At 37.5% G+C, this 18,742-nt stretch overlaps 1 protein-coding gene across 3 annotated transcripts in view; it reads left to right on the top strand.

Annotated features, from left to right (window-relative positions):
- Nucleotides 1–18,742, top strand: part of Adamts19 (ADAM metallopeptidase with thrombospondin type 1 motif 19) — a 292,394-nt gene that overhangs the window by 101,512 nt on the left and 172,140 nt on the right. The gene's annotated exons all lie outside the window — the stretch shown is intronic.

The raw sequence follows: 18,742 nt of genomic DNA, 5'->3' as shown, positions 1-18,742 counted from the left end.
ATTTTATAAAACATGAAAAAACATGGCTTATACTGAGTGACAAGTAAGATAAAAAAATAACAAAATGATTAAAAATTGGCATAGTGGGAAAAGGAATATGTGTCAAACTGTTTTGAACTTTGAGTTGGTAGTTATAAATGCATTCCATCCATGTTTTTTCTAGTATACTAAAAAAGCAATTTATATTGCTTTTTGGTAGCATGATATTTTTAGTTTTAATTGTCCCTGTTTAATGCCTTCAGGATATGATTACGTTATAACATTATAAAAATGTGTTAGCCAAAATTCCTGATTTATATGCAATCAGAACACTTTTAAATTTTTCCAGCTGTATCCTTAAACTTACTTCACAAAAATCTTTAACTGTGATTCATCTTACCTATTTTTTAAAACTCATGACAGTTTGTTAATCTCCAAGGCAGATGAAATCATTAAACCCAGTTCATTTTTTTTGCATGTGAGTAAAGTCATATAGAGAGCCTAAGAACTCTGACTTATCTTTCTTTTAATTAACATAGCAATGAGAACACCAATTTTTTAGCTGTTTTTGTGTAGATTATGCAGTAAAGTTCCTGTTACTGATTTACAAGAGCTAGTTGTGTGATCTACCACATATGGCTTTTTCAATGTGCCACAAGCTCTTTATTTTCAGAGTTGCACTGAAATCTGGATTAAGAATTTTACATGGCATATTTTATTAATGATTTATAAATCATATATCAAAACAATAATAATGTACATTAGGGTATGACTTAATGCAACCTCTCTAAGGAGTTGAGTATTTATCTTCTAAAATCATCCAAAAATCAGCTCATATTTTCTGAAGAAGGATGAGAGATAAATGTGAAGTGGAATAAATACAGAATATGATAGCAGGGGTATAAAACTTGCCCGCAGTTAGAAATTTTCTAAATTGCTATTTTTTCTGCATAACAGCAATCCTTCCCATTGTTTTCATGTGGGAGGCCAGTGGTAAGTCTCAATGGAGTGGTTTATACAAAAGTTAAAGGAAGTGTAAACACCACAGCAAAAGCAAACCTACCTTGCAATGTGTTCTCCACCAGAACATCCTCCCCATATCTTATAGGATCAGAATCTAGAAACCAGCCACCTCTGCTTCCTCTAAATACCACTCTCCCTTGGACAACCTTTCTTTCACCATTTTTCCTAAACATTTACTTGAACCATCTTTCACCTCCTTCCTGAACCATGTTAATATTTAAAATAAAATCCTGCCAGAAACTTAGAAGTGCCCTATGTATGCTCACTCATCCAAAGTCCACTGATTTTAGAAACTTCCATCACTTTTTAGAATGATAAAATGAGTAATGCACTGTTTTATTTTCCTTTAGAAACTTACTTTAAATATAACATATACACACATGCACACACACTTTTTAAAACATGCATATCTCCATCTGTACTTAATTTTTCTCTATACACATAACAGTTTTTTAAAATTATACTAAATTAAGCAAAGACAATGTAGTATTTAACTTTCTACATTGTATTAAATCTTTCTCTCATAAGTCTCTACTTCACTTTATTCCAAGAAAATGAAAACTTAAACCTGTCCATTAATGTTATTTTTTGTAGTTCAAATGGCTTTATTCTTGTAGCTCTTTTTTTCCTTGGCTAAATGCTCATTTTTTCCATATAGTCCCCATAACCTCTCATTTTGTACTTTCCAAGTAGCTGAGAGAGGGACTGTAGATCAACAATCAGGTTCTTTCACTGCCCTCCAAGAACTTTGGTCTGTGGGTCTTTGCAGTTGAATTACTTTGCTGCTAGGTGACAAAGCACACTGCTGAACTTGTCTGCCAAGAACGCAGATGATGTTGAGAGTGTTGGCTTGTCAGGGCCCATGACCTTCCCCTTCAACTTCTTTATACACTTTCTATCTGCCACCTGCCCTGCCACTCCACCCTCCCAGCTCACCCTTGCTGCTGCTGACACTGCTGAACTTCAGCCATATCATTTATGTAACCTCTGGGTTAAGCTCTGTTTCTTCCATGGTAGTCAGAGCTAAGTAGCCTCAGAAAGGATAACTCGGTCCTTCTGTCTGTCCAATCACATGGCACTTCATTAGTTCTCCTCTGGAGTCATCCTATATCGGCATTAAGTTTCCCAATCCACTGTCTCTTGGAGTTCCAAAAGAGTATATCCATCCTTGTCCCTCCTTGATCTGCTACTGGGCAGAAGTCTTTAGAGGACTCCAAAGGCATCACCTACATAGGAATACCAAAGAGAAATGTGTGTTAGTACATTTCAGAATTTGTTATCACTATACTATAGAAAACACACATGAATCCATAATTCCTTGACATAAATGTTTATCAGGTTTCTACTAAGAATTCCAGGTTCTAGTCTTTACAACCATATTGATTTCTTAGTACTACCCTGCCCTTGTGGTGCTGACATTCTGATGGAGAGACAGTCACAATAGGTATTATGTAATTAAATTAATTAGTACATTTTAAAACTTGGCATGGAAAAATACTTGATGCAGGTAAGGAATCATCTGGGAGTTTCAGAGTGGAGAGGAAGGAATTTATGGATTTTAAATGTTGTGATCAAGATGTGTTCTCACTGAAGAAATTGACGTGATATTTGCAAAAAGATTTGAAGGTGATCTGTAGAGCGATATCTAGGGAAAGAATTTTCCAGACAAAGAGAAAGTAAGGCAAAGAGGTCCTAAGTTGCAAAAACACTTATCCCATTTGAGAAATGACCCAAAGAAGCCTCTATAGCTGGAGGAGAATGAATGAATGATGATAGTAAATTTCAGATTTTATTTTTCTTCTTTTGACAGCTTTTGGTGAATCTTAAAATTTATCGACCTACTTTTCTTAGATTTTTTTCAACATCTTCAGGATCTGTAGAGATGTTTCAGTATTCAATTTTGTTTATAATTGTCTTTTAAAAATATCCTTGATAAATTGACTAGGGAATTATAAATGTTTTGCTATTTTGAACATTTACTTTATAAAGTTTCTTCTTTATTATTTCTTTCCTTCTGTTTTCTTAAGTTTTCATGGTTTCTTCTTTTCTCAGATTCTGGAAGGAATTTTAACTACTGATTTTCAGTCTTTGTTTCCCCATGATATATGCTCTGCATTTCCCTAAGCACAGTGTTAATTTCAAGAATACATATTTGATGAAAATGAAAATAGATTTTGCCTACATTTGAAATATCTTCTAATTTCCATTGTAGTTTTCTCTTTCATTTATGAACTACCTAGACATGTATTTTCTCATATCTATGCACTTTGAGTTTTTCTAATTCTTAAAAATTTCTTGATTTCTAAATTATATTAATTGTGGTCAGTGAATATATTTTAGATGATTTTCCCATTTGAAATTTGTTGAATTTTTCTTGCTATTCGGCATATGATCAGTTTTTATAAATGTACCATACTCTCTTTAAAACTCTTCAAATTCTATCACTGGGCCAATATTCTGTTGTCAGTGAGGACAGACATGATAACTTTCTTTCACATTTTCTACATCTACAGTGAATTTTTCTTTGCTTGTTCTATCATCCACTAGGAAAGAATGAAAAAAAAAAAGAACACTAGTGTGCTGTTAAACATGGTGTAAATTGGCACAGCTATTATGACACACAGTATGGAAATTTCTAAAGAAATTACAAATAGGACTACCATGTGACCCAGAAATTCCTCTTCTAAGTAATAACTGAGGGAGATGAAATAATGACCTTGCAAAAGTATCTGTACACCCATATTCATTTTTGCCTTATGTACAACAGACAAGAAGTAGATATAACCTAAATGTCTATCAAGAGTTGAATGAGTAAAAATGATTTATTTTATCTGTACAATGGAGCATTATTCTACCTTAAAATATAAGATCCTGTCATTTGCCACAATATGGATGGAATATTGTGCTGAGTGAAATAAGGCAGACACCCAAACAAAAATATTATATGATTTCACTTACATGTGATATACTTTTTTTAAAAAAAGCTCACATACACAGAAATAGAGAATGACAGTGGTTACAAGAGGTGGGGGAATGGACTATGTAGCTTCAAGGACACACAATAGCCAAAATGCAGGAGGGACTTTAGGGATACTTTAATGAGGATTAAAGTTAATAAAATTATTTTTAATATTTAAGTAAAATTTATTTTCACTAGTTTGTAAAGATTATACTTGTTAGTGAGAGAACATGTGATGTTCCAATTCAAGAATGCATTGTATAATGTTTAAATCTGTTTAAACTTATCCATAACCTCAAACATTTATCATTTTATGATAAAAACTCAAAATCCTTGTCCTCTCTTTTTGGCATGTTCAATACAATGTATCTATGGTCACCCTACTGTACAGTGGCACACTAGAACTTCTTACTCCTAAATGTTGAGTTAATAGATCATATTGTATGTGGAATTTTTGACAAATTAGTAGATTTTAACTGTTCTTTTCACAAAAAAAAGATTGAGATGATAGGCACTTTAGTATTTTATCGCGTTCCCTCTGCAGAGAGAGACACGACAAACGTCTGAAGCTTTGGAAGTTTATTGTGCACAGTCCCTCTCCTACACTTCTCTTACTCCTAGCTTCCGCGCACTCCCAGCTTCCCTTCTCCCAGCTTCTTCCAGCTTCCACGTTCTCCCAGCTTCCAGCTCAGCTTCAGCCTCCACCTCCGCCGCTTCTTCCGCTTCTGCCTCTTCTTCAGCCCCCTACTCTCCCACCCACCAGGCTTATATACACTTCAACCAATCAGGGGAGAGTACACGAGGTAAACGCGGACAGTTGCAAGCCTAGGATAGGTACACGAGGGGGGCATGCTCTAATCACATCGTTAACTAGCCAATCATTGGAATTCGCTGGTTGTTTACTGTATAGCTGGCCGCTTTTGGCTCAGCGTCAGGCGCCATCTTGACCATGTCCAAAGGCTGGGGGTCCCGGAAACCCCGACATATCCCCCTTCTTTACTATTAAACTAAGGCTCGGGACCGTGCCTGTCTTAGGCTGAGTGGTCAGCATATGTCCTTACCCGTCATCAGAGCCTGCAGAGCATGCTGCAGCTCCTGTCTTAGGTTGGTACACAGCCACCTCCTTCATTACCCATCTTTGACTACCGGTCCAGCATCAAGAGCCATACTAATGGGGGGCTGTCGGCCTTTAGGGCGGTCATGGCCTGATGAAAGATAATTTGATCTCTCTATTGGCTAGCTCGTAGATGCATGCCAAAACGAATGAAGAGAAGGAGGCCAAGGCAGAGGAATACCACCATAGCTCCTAAGCTTGCCCGCTGTTTGACAAATCTATAAACAGAAGAAAAACCATATAGCCATATTAAATACAGAAACAATATACATCCCAATGGAGTTACAATATGGGCAACACAAAACAGCTCTCAGGGAATAAACGCATCCCAGTCCCAAAAGTTCTTGCAAGGTATCCACTTGTTCTTATAATGAGTCCATTCTCTGATAGAGTCTCTATGGTCTGCAAGGCTGCAGCTGCATTCTCGGCCAAATGATCGTTGTTGTGATTGTGTCAATGCTGCTACTGCAAGGACTGTGGTGGCAATGATCACGGCTGTTGCAATGTCAAAGCCTCTCCTGCTTCTCGACAATTGCACTGGCGATTCTATATCTGCAACAGAAACTAGGACTGGTAGGAAGATAGAAATGTGCAAATTGCACAGGTGGCAAAAGAACCATTCCAGTATTGTGAAAGATAGCACACGGTTAGTGAACAGTTAAGAGGTGTTATTAGAAATGTTAGTTGGTAGGAACATAAAAAGGGAGGAAATACACAAGCTGACGTGGGAGGAAAAGCAATGTTACAGCTAGGGTCAGCAGAACGAGTTGCTCTACTCTGGATCTGATTTGTAGTATGATTCCAACGGCAAAGTGCAGAAATTCCTCCTGTTAAAGCAAAGAAAGGCTAGAAATATCCTTGTCACCAAAAGCAGCACGACCTGAAAAATCATCAGTAGAATTGACAGGCTTGTAGAGGAATTGGTGAAAAACAAGAAAAGGAAGGATAAAAAATGTGTTAGTTAGAAGTGAAAAATATGGCCAGGCTAAGAATGGCCCATAGGTTCCGGGTTTGCCTTTCCGTCTGAGTTTTTGTTATTGGAGGAAGGCTCAGACTCACCATTGTGAGGAGGAGCAGCATCACTTGCATGCTGTAAAACTCTGATTAGCCTTTCTGGAATCCAGACTGGAGTCTGTTGATCCTGTGGGAAAATACAAACAGACCCTCGGACCCAACGAAGGACTGGATCCGGTCCTTTCCAACAACCTGTCAAGATATCTTTCCATTTTGCCCATACTTGAGGAGTATTATGGGGATTATAATGTCGATCAGCTGCAGAATGGCCGTCCCTATCCAGAGTTAAGAAATTTAGAATGAAAAGAACTAAATTAAGTTTATCTTTAGGAGACTTGTAGGAGGCTCCTATTCCCCCTTTTTGTTTATTTAAACAATTTTTTAAAGTAAGATGTGCTCTTTCCACAATGCCCTGTCCCTGAGGATTATAGGGGATGCCAGTGACTGATTGGATGTTAAATGTTTGTAAAAACAACCGGAAGCTTTTGGAAGTATAAGCAGGACCATTATCTGTTTTAATAACCTTAGGTATGCCCCAGCCAGCAAATGCTTGAAGGCAGTGTTGAATGACATCTTTTACCTTTTCTCCAGAATGAGCAGAAGCCATAATGACCCCTGAAGCAGTGTCTACTGACACATGTACATACTTAACAGTACCAAATTCAGAAATATGGGTTACATCCATCTGCCAAATATGACCAGGCAGCAGTCCCCTGGGGTTAACTCCAAAGGATTGTACTGGGATTAAAGGAGCACAATGTTGACAATTTTTTACTATTTGTCGAGCCATACATTTAGATATAGGAAATTTTCTGCTCAAAGTAGTGGAATTTACATGAAATTTTTCATGAAAGAGTTTTGCTTGTTCCTCTATGGAAAAAACAAAGATCGATTTGGTGGCCATATCTACCAAGTCATTAGCATTGGCCAAAGGTCCTGGTAAATTAGAATGAGCTCTAATATGTCCTACATAGAATAGATGTTTACGCTGTAGGATAAGGTTTTGTAGCGTAGTAAAATAAGAAGCTACCGTGGACATGGAAGAAATATGGGGTACCGTTTCAAGAACCTGTAAAACGTTAACAATATATAAGCTATCAGATAGAAGATTGAATGGCTGATTATCTGCTAATTTAAAGGCTAATATTACAGCTGCAAGTTCAGTAACCTGTGCAGAGTTGGGTGGAACTATTATGGTGTGAAGTTGTTTACTGATAAGTACTGCACCTACTCCATTTTTGGAGCCATCAGTAAAAATGGTTACACAGTCTTTAAGAGGCTGGACACTAGTCACTTTGGGAAAAACTATGGGAGTATTTTTACAGAATTGAATCCAGGGATGTTGGGGATAATGGTTATCGAACTGAGCTGAAGTGGAACAATATAATACTGACCAATCATCATCATTATTAATTAGCCATTTAATTTGCTGAGTGGAATAAGGAGTTATAATAATAGACGGATGGATTCCAAAAACAGTAATGCAAGATTCTATTCCCTTGAATATTACCTGAGCAATAGCTTGGGGATATGATTGCAATGTTTTAGCCGGAGAGCTAGGGAGATTTATACTTTGCAGAGGTCCTCCTTGCCAAACTATGCCAAAAGGGGTATGCTTTTCTGAGATTATGATTAAACTTAATGGTTGAGTAGGATCACAACGATCAACGTAACACTGCTGAAGTCTATTCTCTACTAGCTGTAAGGATATCCGTGCTTCGGGAGTAAGTTTCCTAGGGGAATTCAAGTCAGGATTACCTTTTAATATATCGAATAAAGGTTTTAATTTCCCTGTGGATAATTTTAAATAGGATCTGATCCAGTTAGTCACCTAAGAGTTTCTGAAAATCGTTCAAGGTATTCAATTGATCTGTCCTGATGGTCAACCTTGTTGGTCTGACTATAGTAGCAGTGAGCCTTGTACCCAGATATTCTTGGATCTCCTCTAATTGTAATTTTTCAGGGGCTATCGTTAGTCCTCTCTTTTCTAATGCTTGAGTTATAAATTGTAATGCTTCTAACAAAACTTCTTTTTCTGGATGGCAAATAAGTATGTCATCCATATAATGATAAATCAACAATCTCTTAAACTTTTGTCTAGTAGTTGTTAACGCTTTATCTACGTATATTTGACATATAGTAGGACTGTTAGCCATACCTTGAGGCAACACGGTCCATTCAAATCTCTGGTCAGGCTGAGTGTGATTAAGAGAGGGCAAAGTAAAAGCAAATCTCCAACAATCATTTTTGTGTAAGGGTATAGAGAAAAAGCAATCTTTTAAATCCAAAATAATAGTAGGCCAATTTTTTGGTAGTGCAGTGACAAGAGGGAGTCCACATTGGATGGGTCCCATAGGGTACATTTGTTCGTTTATGGCTCTTAAATCATGTAATAACCTCCATTTTCCTGATTTTTTCTTTGTTAAGAATATTGGAGTATTCCAAGGAGAGGTAGAATGTTGTAAATGACCTGCTTGTACCTGCTCTTGTACTAACTTATGAGCTGCCTCTAGCTTCTCTTTTGTTAGGGGCCACTGTGGAATCCAGCGAGGCTTATCATCTTTCCATATTATAGGGATTGATGGTTTATCAGTGGCCCCTAGGAAAAACCCAATCCATGAGAATCATTTTTTGGTGGAAGTAAAGGCAGTGGTTGGGTAGATCCTTGACTATGTCTTCCTAATCCTTTTTTTATCATCATAGTTCATATTTTGTAACATATTTCTTACAGGAGTCCCTTGGTAAATCTGATCAGTGGTGAGTTTCATATCCATTTGCTGCAGGACGTCTCGTCCCCATAGGCTAATAGGAACATTACAGACATATGGCTGAAATATTCCTGTGTGTCCCTCTGTATCTTTCCACGATAATGAGGAAGCACTTTGATTGGGGCTCTCTGCTACTCCTAAGCCTCTCAAGCTCTGAGCTGCTGTGATCAATGGCCAGTGCTTTGGCCAGACCATTGCGCTGATAATACTTTTGTCTGCTCCTGTATCTAATAAACCTGTAAATTCCATATTTCCCATTTTTAATTTTAGGAGGGGCCTCTGTCCCATATCCATAGTAAGGTTTATTAAAGTGGTTCCTGTTGATCCAAAATCTCCTTGTCTTTTATTTGTATTTTCACTGGGCCACAAAGAATGTCGACTGGGCAATATAAGCATTTGTGCAATGCGATCCCCTGGAGAGATGACCGTAATTCCTTTTGGTGAAGAGACCAAGGCTTTTATTTGTCCAGTGAAATCAGGATCAATAACCCCTGGGTGTACTATAAGTCCTTTTAGTGTTGAGGAACCTCTACCTAGTAATAGTCCTACACTGTTCTGTGGGATTTTTTCATGCCAATCAGTATCAATCATCTGCACCCCCATATCTGGGGTTAGTATGAGTCTGGAGGTGGCACAGATGTCCAATCCGGCACTTCCTGAGGTGGCTCTGCGCTCCCCTTCTCTGTGGGAGGATACCACCGTCGGGGAACTTGTTGAATTACCCTGTATATTTGTTGCGGGCCCCGGGGAGGGCCCTGTCTCCCGTTTTTTTGAAGTTCAGGATTCAACCCTAGGAAATTATCCTCCCTATCTCTAATAGGCTGACAGGCACTATTCCAATGACTTCCTCTTCTGCATCTTGGACATAGCCCTGGGGCATAAGGTGTAACAGGTTTTACTATAGTTATCTCTTATCTTTTGTTAGGGCATTATCTCCTTGCTGCTGATTTTGTGCATCTATTGAAACGTATTGACCTTCTCCTATTAACATTTCTATCGGGAAACCTTGCCACTATGTTTCTGCAAGCAGTTTCAACAGCTATTTTTTGCCACTGAGCTTCTCCAATTAGACATTGTCCTCCAGATAACACTGCTCTGCATAGCTGTCTCCAATAGTCTTAACTGCCTCTTTAAAGTTTTTTCAATGATTGATGGTATCTCCATTTGTTCCTCAAATACGGGCAGGTTCTACAGATTTTAAAGCTCTTTTTATTAGGCTTAGGTTTCTCCTACCTTTTCCCCTTGTTCTTAAGTTTTCACTACCACTTGGTTATTCCTTTTGGGGGTTCTTTGTGTTAGACTTAGTTCTCTTTTTTCCCTTGTTCTTAGATTTTTTGAGCAATTATTTTCTAGGTCACCACCACTCAATTTTTCCTCACTTCATTCTCTTTAAGCGTTCTTTTTTGTTACTATTAGATCCTGTTCATGAAGATCCCCCTTGTGGCACACTGAGCAGCTTTTCTTCTATAAACCCTGGGCTTATTTCTACTAGGGTTTGAACATATGATCATACAGTGGTTTCCTTATTTTCTAGTCCTTCCCCAGTGTTTCTCCCTGAGGGGTTGCTGCATTCTGAATAATGGCGTCTCATGGTTTTTTAATAGTTCCCTGAGGGGTTGCTGCATTCAGACCCCATTGTTACTAATTTGAATAGCTTTAGTTATGGTAGTTATAATAACAAACAGTGGCCTAGCTGCCAGGAGCAACGAGATTACTGAAAGAAAAACTATCAAGTGCGCATTAGAATTTTTATAGCGGCTTTTCACGTACTACCTAATTGGACCGCTTCAAACGTGTTTCTACTTTCACTTTAATTAAACCGCGTTCCACGCGTCAGGACCGCCGACGGCGTATCCCAATAGCTTTCAACCCGCGTTCCACGCGTCAGGACCGCTGATGGTGCGTCCCGATACCCGCGTTCTACGCGTCAGGATCCCGATACCTTTCAACTGGACCGCATTCCGCGTGTCCCCCAGGACCGCCGATGGCGCATCCTGATACCCTTTAACTTTTTTATAACCGGTTTAACTTGTATACAAAAAAAATTTTTTCAAATATCTTACCTCGTTTTCTTTTATAAGGCCTTCATCTTTCCTTCATGTCCCGGGTTTCGGCACCAGTTATCGCGTTCCCTCTGCCCGCAGAGAGAGACACGACAAACGTCTGAAGCTTTGGAAGTTTATTGTGCACAGTCCCTCTCCTACACTTCTCTTACTCCTAGCTTCCGCGCACTCCCAGCTTCCCTTCTCCCAGCTTCTTCCAGCTTCCACGTTCTCCCAGCTTCCAGCTCAGCTTCAGCCTCCACCTCCGCCGCTTCTTCCGCTTCTGCCTCTTCTTCAGCCCCCTACTCTCCCACCCACCAGGCTTATATACACTTCAACCAATCAGGGGAGAGTACACGAGGTAAACGCGGACAGTTGCAAGCCTAGGATAGGTACACGAGGGGGGCATGCTCTAATCACATCGTTAACTAGCCAATCATTGGAATTCGCTGGTTGTTTACTGTATAACTGGCCGCTTTTGGCTCAGCGTCAGGCGCCATCTTGACCATGTCCAAAGGCTGGGGGTCCCGGAAACCCCGACAGTGTTTCACTATAGTAACTATTTTACTATGTATATGTATCACATAGCATCATGTTGTTAAACTCAGATATATACAAAAGATTATTTTTAAAAAAGAAGAAGTCATGTTAAATCTTAAGTAAAATCGTAGGTTTGTCAATTTCTCTTAATTCTCTTCATTTTTACTTTACATATCTTAAGGATGTGTTACTGAGTAAATATAGAAGTGTGATTGTAATGTCTTATTTTTGGAGGAGTAATTTTGTCCCTGGAAAACATCACTCCTTATTTCTCTATATAATTGTGACTTGAATTCCTTTAACATGGTGTATTGATATATTTGTAATTTTTAAACTTTTGTTTTCACTCACATATGACATAAAATTATACCTATTAATGGGGTAATGTGTACTGTCTTGGAACATGTGTAAATTATGTAATGCTTAAGTAAAGTTAAGCATATGTGTCTTCTCAAATATTTATCATTTCTTCTAATTTTTGTCATTCTAACTTTTTGAAGTGTACAGAATATTATTATCTATAGTCATCCTAGTGTGTAATAACACATCAGAATGTCTTATTCATAATTTAATGTCCATTGATCAAACTTCTCCCACTGCCACCCCCCCCCCCAGTTTTGTTCTCAGTGGCTTATGGAAACCACCACTTGACTCTCAACTTTTATGAAATCAGCTTTTTCGGATTCCATGTGTAAGTGGAATTATATGGCACTTGTCTTTCTGTGCCTGGTTTATTTTCCTTAACATAATTTCTGGTTCTGTCCATGTCATTGCAAATGACAGAATTTCATTCGTTTTTATGGCTTAAAGTATTCTATTGTGCAAATGTACACCTCATTTAAAAAATTCATTCATCAGTTGATGGACATTTAGCTTATTTCATTGTCTAGGTGGTTGTGAATAGTGCTGCAGAGAATGTGGGCGTATGTCTCTTCAACATACTAATATCATTTCCTTTGAATATGTACTCAGTAGTGGGATATTTGGATCATATTGTAATTCTATTTTCAAAAGAAGTTTTTCTAAATAACATTTACATTATTTTCCCTAATGCTGTTCTGATTACATTCCCACCAACAGTGCGCAAACCTTTTCTTTTGTCCACATCCTAACCAGTACTTGTCTTTAGTCTTTGGAAAACAGCTATTCTTACTGGGGTGAGCTGTTTACTCATGGTGGTTTTGATTTGTATTTTTTCATGATTTGTGATGTTGAACATTCATTCATGGTTGCATTGGCTATTTATATGACTTCTTTTAAGAACGTTTAGGTCTATCTCCCATTTTTAATAGGGTTTTATTTGTTTTGTTTAATTTTGCTACTGAGTTTTTGGGAGTTTGTTCCATATTCTGGATATAGAATCTCTTGTTAAATGTATAATTTGCCAATAATTTCCTCCCTTCTGTATATTGTCTCTTCACTATGTTGATTATTCCCTTCTGCTATGCAGAAGTTCTTTAGTTGGATATAATCCCATTTGTCTATATTTTCTTTCATTTCCTATGCATTTGGGGTCATGCCCCCCAAAAATCTTGCCCATTCCAATGACCTGAGACATTTTCTTTATGTTTTCTTCAAGTAGTTTAATGCTTTCAGGTTTTACAATTAAGCCTGTAATCTATATTGAGTTAATTTTTGTAGTTGGTGTCAGATAAGTGTCTACTTTCATTCCACTGCATGTGGATATCCAGGTTCCCCTGTATTCTTTATTAAAGTCTGTCCTTTAATGTGTGTTCTTAGCACACATTGCTGAAAGTCTGCTGGCTGTAGATGCATGCGAAAGTTTACTTCTAGACTCCTCATTTTGTTCTTTTGGTTTATGTGTCTGCTTTTATGCCAATAACATGCTATTTTGTTAGCTACAGCTTTGTAGTAGATCTTGAAGTCAGGTAGCATAATGCCTTCTGTTTTCTTCTTTTTGCTCAAGACTGCTTTGGCTACTCAGATCTTTTGGTGGTTCCTTCAAGATTTTCGGATTTTTTTCTACATTTGTGAAGAATGTCATTAGTGTTTTGATAGAGAGTGCATGAATCTGTAAATCACCTTTGGTAGTATGGGTGTTTTAACAATATTGAGTCCTCCAATCCATAAACATAGGATGTCTTTCCATTTGTGTCCTCTTCAATTTTTTTCCTCAATATTTGATAGTTTTCATTGAACATATATTTCACCTCTTTTACTAAATTTATTCATAGGCCTTTTTCTTTGAGGCTATTATAAATGGAATAGCTTTCTATTTCAGATAATCTGCTATTTGTACATTGTTTAGTCAACTTTTTCACTGTTGTGATCAAAAGACCTGACAAGAACAATTTTGGAGGAGGAAAAGTTTGGGACTGGGAATATAGCTCAGTTGGTAGAGTGCTTGCCTCACATGCTGTGGGTTCAACGCCCAGCACCAAATAAATAAATAAATAAATAATAAAAAAAAAGATTTGGAGGAGGAAAAGTTTATTTGGAGCTCATGGTTTCAAAGGTCTCAGTCGCTACATGGTAAACTCCATTGGTCTGTGCCCAAGGTGAGGCAGAACATCATTGGTGGAGAGGAAATCAGCTCAGGACATGGCCACAAGGAGAGGGAGGGAGAGAGAAATAGAAAGAGAGACAGACAGACAGACAGACAAAGGCCATTCCTCACCAGGGACAAAATATATACCCTAAAGGCACGCCCCCAGTGACTTACTTCCTCTAGCCACGCACTACTTGTCTATAGTCACTACCCAGTTATTCTATTCAAGGTGGATTAACACAGTGATTAGGTCAGACTCTCATAACCCAATCATTTCACCTCCAGACTTTCTTGCATTGTCTCACACATGAGCTTTTGGGGGACACCTCATATCTAAACCATAACACACATAGTGATGCTAGACTCTTTTTTTGGTACTGGGGATTTATACTTTGAATTTTGGTGTGCCCCAAAACCTCACGTGTGAGACAATGCAAGAAGGTTCAGAGGAGAAATGATTGGGTTGGAAGAGTCTTAACCCAATCAGTGATTTAATTCTCTGATAAGGATTAACTGAGTGGTAACTGAAGTAGTAGGGTATGGCAAGAGGAGATGGAAATTACAGTGTGGATTTGGGTATATGTATATGGCAAACAGTCTCTCTCTGCTTCCTGATCTCATGTGAGCTGCTTCCTTCTGCCACACACTCCACCATGATGTTCAGCCTCATCTCAAACCCCAAGGAATGGAGCTGGCCTTCTCTGGACTAAGACCTCTGAAACCATGAGCTCTCAAATAAACTTCCTCCTCCATAATTGTCCTCCTTTAGTCATAGCAGTGAAAAAATTGACTAAAACAGGATTGAATTGAACTCAGGAGTACTCAACCACTGAGCCACATCCCCAGCCCTATTTTGTATTTATATTTAGAGACAGGGTCTCACTGAGTTGCTTAGTGCCTTGCCCTAGCTGATGCTGGCTTTGAACTCATCAAACTCCTGCCTCAACCCCACCATGCCAGTTGCTGAAATTCCAGGCCTGCGCCACTGTGCCCAGCTTATCTTGATTTTGTATCCTGCAACTTGCTGAATTCCTTTATTAGGTCTAATCATTTTAACGTGAAATTTTTTTGGTTTCTATATATATGATCATGTAATCTGAAAGCAATGATAATTTTCAATTCGAATGCCATTTATTTATTTCTTTCTCTTGCCTGGTTGTTCTGGCTAAGACTTTTGGTACTATGTAGAACAAAAGTTCCAGATCTTAGAAAGATTTTAGCTTTTCTCCTTTCAATATAATGTTAACTGTTGCTTTTATTATGTTGAATTAATTTTCTTCTATACTTCATTTTTTAAACATTTTTATCATGTTAAGTATTTTGAATTTTGTCAAATGCCTTTTTTGTTTCTATTGAAGCGACCATATGGCTTTGGTCCTTATTTTCTGTTAATGTGGTGGATCATGTTTATTGGTTTGCATATAATGACCCACCCTTGCACCTCTGGATTGAATGGCACTTGGTCATGGTAAACATTCTCTTTTTTATTTTTTTAATTTTTATTTTTACAGACTACATTTTGATTCAGTGTACACAAATGGGGTACAAATTTTTGTTCCTCTGGTTGTACACGATGTAGGCGTACCATTCATGTAATCATACACATACATAAAGTAATGATGTCTATCTCAGTCCACCATCTTTCATACCCCTGCCCCGCGCCCCCTCCCCACCATTTCCCTTTACATGATCCAAAATTCCTCCATTCTTCTCTTATCCCCTCACCCCCATTATGTGTCATCATCCACATATCAGAGGAAACATTCAACCTTTGTTTTTTTGGGATTGGCTTATTTCACTTAGCATGATATTTTCCAATTTCATCCATTTACCTGCAAATGCCATAATTTTATTCTTCTTTAGTGTACTGATGGATAAAGTTTGCAGGTATTTTGTTGAGCATTTTTTCATGTATGTTTATCAAGGATATTGGCCTTTACACTTCTTTTATTATATGCCTGTCTGGATTCAGTATCAGGTAATACCGGCCATGTAGAATGTTTTCGGAAGAATTCCTCCCTCTTCTAATTTTGGGAATCACATACAGAGAGCTATATTAGTTCTTCTTTAAATGTTTGATAATGATTTCAGCATTAAAGCCATCTGATCCTTGGCTTTTCTTCTGTGGGAGACTTTTACAACTGATTCAATCTGATTACTTGATATCAGTCTGTTTAAATTTTCTAATTCTTCATGACCAGTTCTATAAGGTGTATGTGTAGAGATCATGCATTTCTTGTACTTATTAGTTTTGTTAATACATAGGCAATCATAATAATCTCCAATAATCATTTGTATTTTTTAAATTAATTTTTATTTTTTAATTAGTTGTACATGATAGTAGAGTGCATTTATACTTTTGATAGATCATCCATAAATGGAGTGTAATTTCTCATTTTCTGAGTGTACATATTGTAGGATCTCATGGGTCATGCAGTCATATATGTACATGAGGTAATAATGTCTGTTTCACTCTACTATATTCCTAACCTTTCCCTTCCTGCACTCCCTTCTACCTAATATAAAGTACCTCTATTCTTCCCTAGCACCCACCCCTGCTTATGGTGAATTAGTATCCACATATCAGAGAAAACATTTGGCCTTCGGTTTTTTGGGTTTGGTTTATTTCACTTAGCATGATATTCTCCATCTCCATTCATTTTCTGGAAAATGCCATAATTTCATTCTTCTTTAAAGCTGAGGAGTATTCCATCATAAATATGTAACATATGTATACATCACATTTTTCTTTATCCATTCATCTGTTGAAGGGCACCTAGGTTGGTTCCATAGTTTAGCTATTGTGAGTTGAGCTGAAATAAACATTGATGTGACTGTGTCACTGTAGTATGCTGATTTTAATTCCTTTGCATATAAACTGAAGAGTGGTATAACTGTGTCAAATGTTGGTTCCATTCCATGTTTTCTGAGGACTCTCCATACTGCTTTCCATAATGGTTGCACTATTTTGCATTCCCACTAGCAATGTATGAGTGTCCCACTTCCCTCACATCCTGGTCAACATTTATTGGTGCTTGTATTCTGACTGATGCTTGTATTATTGCCATTCTGACTGGGTGAGAGATGAAATCTTAGAGTGGTTTTGTTTTGCATTTCTCTAATTGTTAGAGATGTTGAACATTTTTTCATATATTTGTTGATTGTATTTCTTCTGTGAAGTGTCTGTTCAGTTCCTTAGCCCATTTATTGATTGGGTTATTTGTGTGTATGTGTGCGTGTGTGCGTGTGCGTGTGTGTGTAGGTGTTAAGGTTCTTGAGTTCTTTATATATCCTAGAGATTAATGCTTTATCTGAGGTGCATGTGGTAAAGATTTTCTCCAAATCTGTAGGTTCACACTTCACATTATTGTTTCCTTTGCTGAGAAGAAGCTTTTTAGTTTGAGTCCATCCCATTTATTGATTCTTGATTTAAATTCTTGTGCTTTAGGAGTCTTTTTAAGGAAGTCTGATCCTAGGCTGACATGGTGAAGATTTGGGACTACATTTTCTTCTAGTAGTAGCAAGGTCTCTGATCCAGTGCCAAAGTCTTTGAGCCACTTGGGGTTGAGTTTAGTGCAGGGTGAAAGTAAATGTTGAATTTCATTTTGTTACATGTGGCTTTCCATTTTTCCCATCTCCATTTGTATAATAGGTTCTCTTTTCTCCAGTGAATTTTTTGGCGCCTTTATCTAGTGTGAGATGACTGTATTTATGTGGGTTTGTCTCTGTGTCTTCTTTTCTATGCCATTGGTCTACATGTCTGTTTTTGTGTCAGTACCATGCTGCTTTTATTACAATAGCTCTGTAGTATAGTTTGAGGTCTGGTATTGTGATGCCTCCTGCTTCATTCTTACTAAGGATTGCTTTGGCTATTCTGGGTCTCTTATTTTTCCAAATGAATTTCATGATTGCTCTTTCTAGTTCTATGAAGAATGTCATTGGGATTTTAATAGGAATTGCATTAAATTTGTATGACACTTTTGCTAGTATGGCCATTTTGACAATATTGATTCTGCCTATCCAGGAACATGGGAGGTCTTTCCATCTTCTAAGATCTTTTTCAATTTCTTTCTTTAGTGTTCTGTAGTTTTTGTTTTGTTTTGTTTTGTTTTTTTCATTGTAGGAGTCTTTCACCTCTTTTGTTAGATTGATTCCCCACTTTTTTTTATTTTTTGGTTTTTTTTTTTTTTTTTTTTTTGAGGCTACTGTGAGTGGGGTAGTTTTCTTTATTTCTCCTTCAGTGGATTCATTACTGGTGAATAGAAATGCGTTTGATTTATGGGTACTGATTTTATGTCCTGCTACTATGCTGAATTCATTTATTTGTTCTAGAAGGTGTTTGGTGGAATTTTTTTGTATCTTTTAGATGTAGAATCATGTCATTGGCAAATAGGGATAGTTTGAGTTCTTCTTTACCTATTTGTATATTTTAATTTCTTCTGTCTAATTGCTCTGGTTAGAGTTTCAAGGACAATGTTGAATAAAAGTGGTGGAAGAAGGCATCCTTGTCTTGTTCCAGTTTTTAGAGGGAATGCTTTCAATTTTTCTCCATTTAGAATTATTTGGCATTGGGCTTAGCATATATAGATTTTAAGATGTTGAGATATGTTCCTACTATCCCTAGTTTTTCTAGTGTTTTGAACATGAAGGGGTGCTGTGTTTTGTCAAATGCTTTTTCTGCTTCTACTGAGATGATCATATGATTCTTGTTTTTAAACCTATTGATATGATGAATTACATTTATTAATTTTTGTATTTTGAAACCACCCTGCATACTTGGGATGAACCCCACTT

The sequence above is a fragment of the Sciurus carolinensis genome, chromosome 6 (assembly GCF_902686445.1).
Source record: "Sciurus carolinensis chromosome 6, mSciCar1.2, whole genome shotgun sequence".
NCBI classification, from domain to species: Eukaryota; Metazoa; Chordata; class Mammalia; order Rodentia; family Sciuridae; genus Sciurus; species Sciurus carolinensis.
Note: the sequence above shows the minus strand (reverse complement) of the source record. Positions and strands in the feature narration are given on the sequence as shown.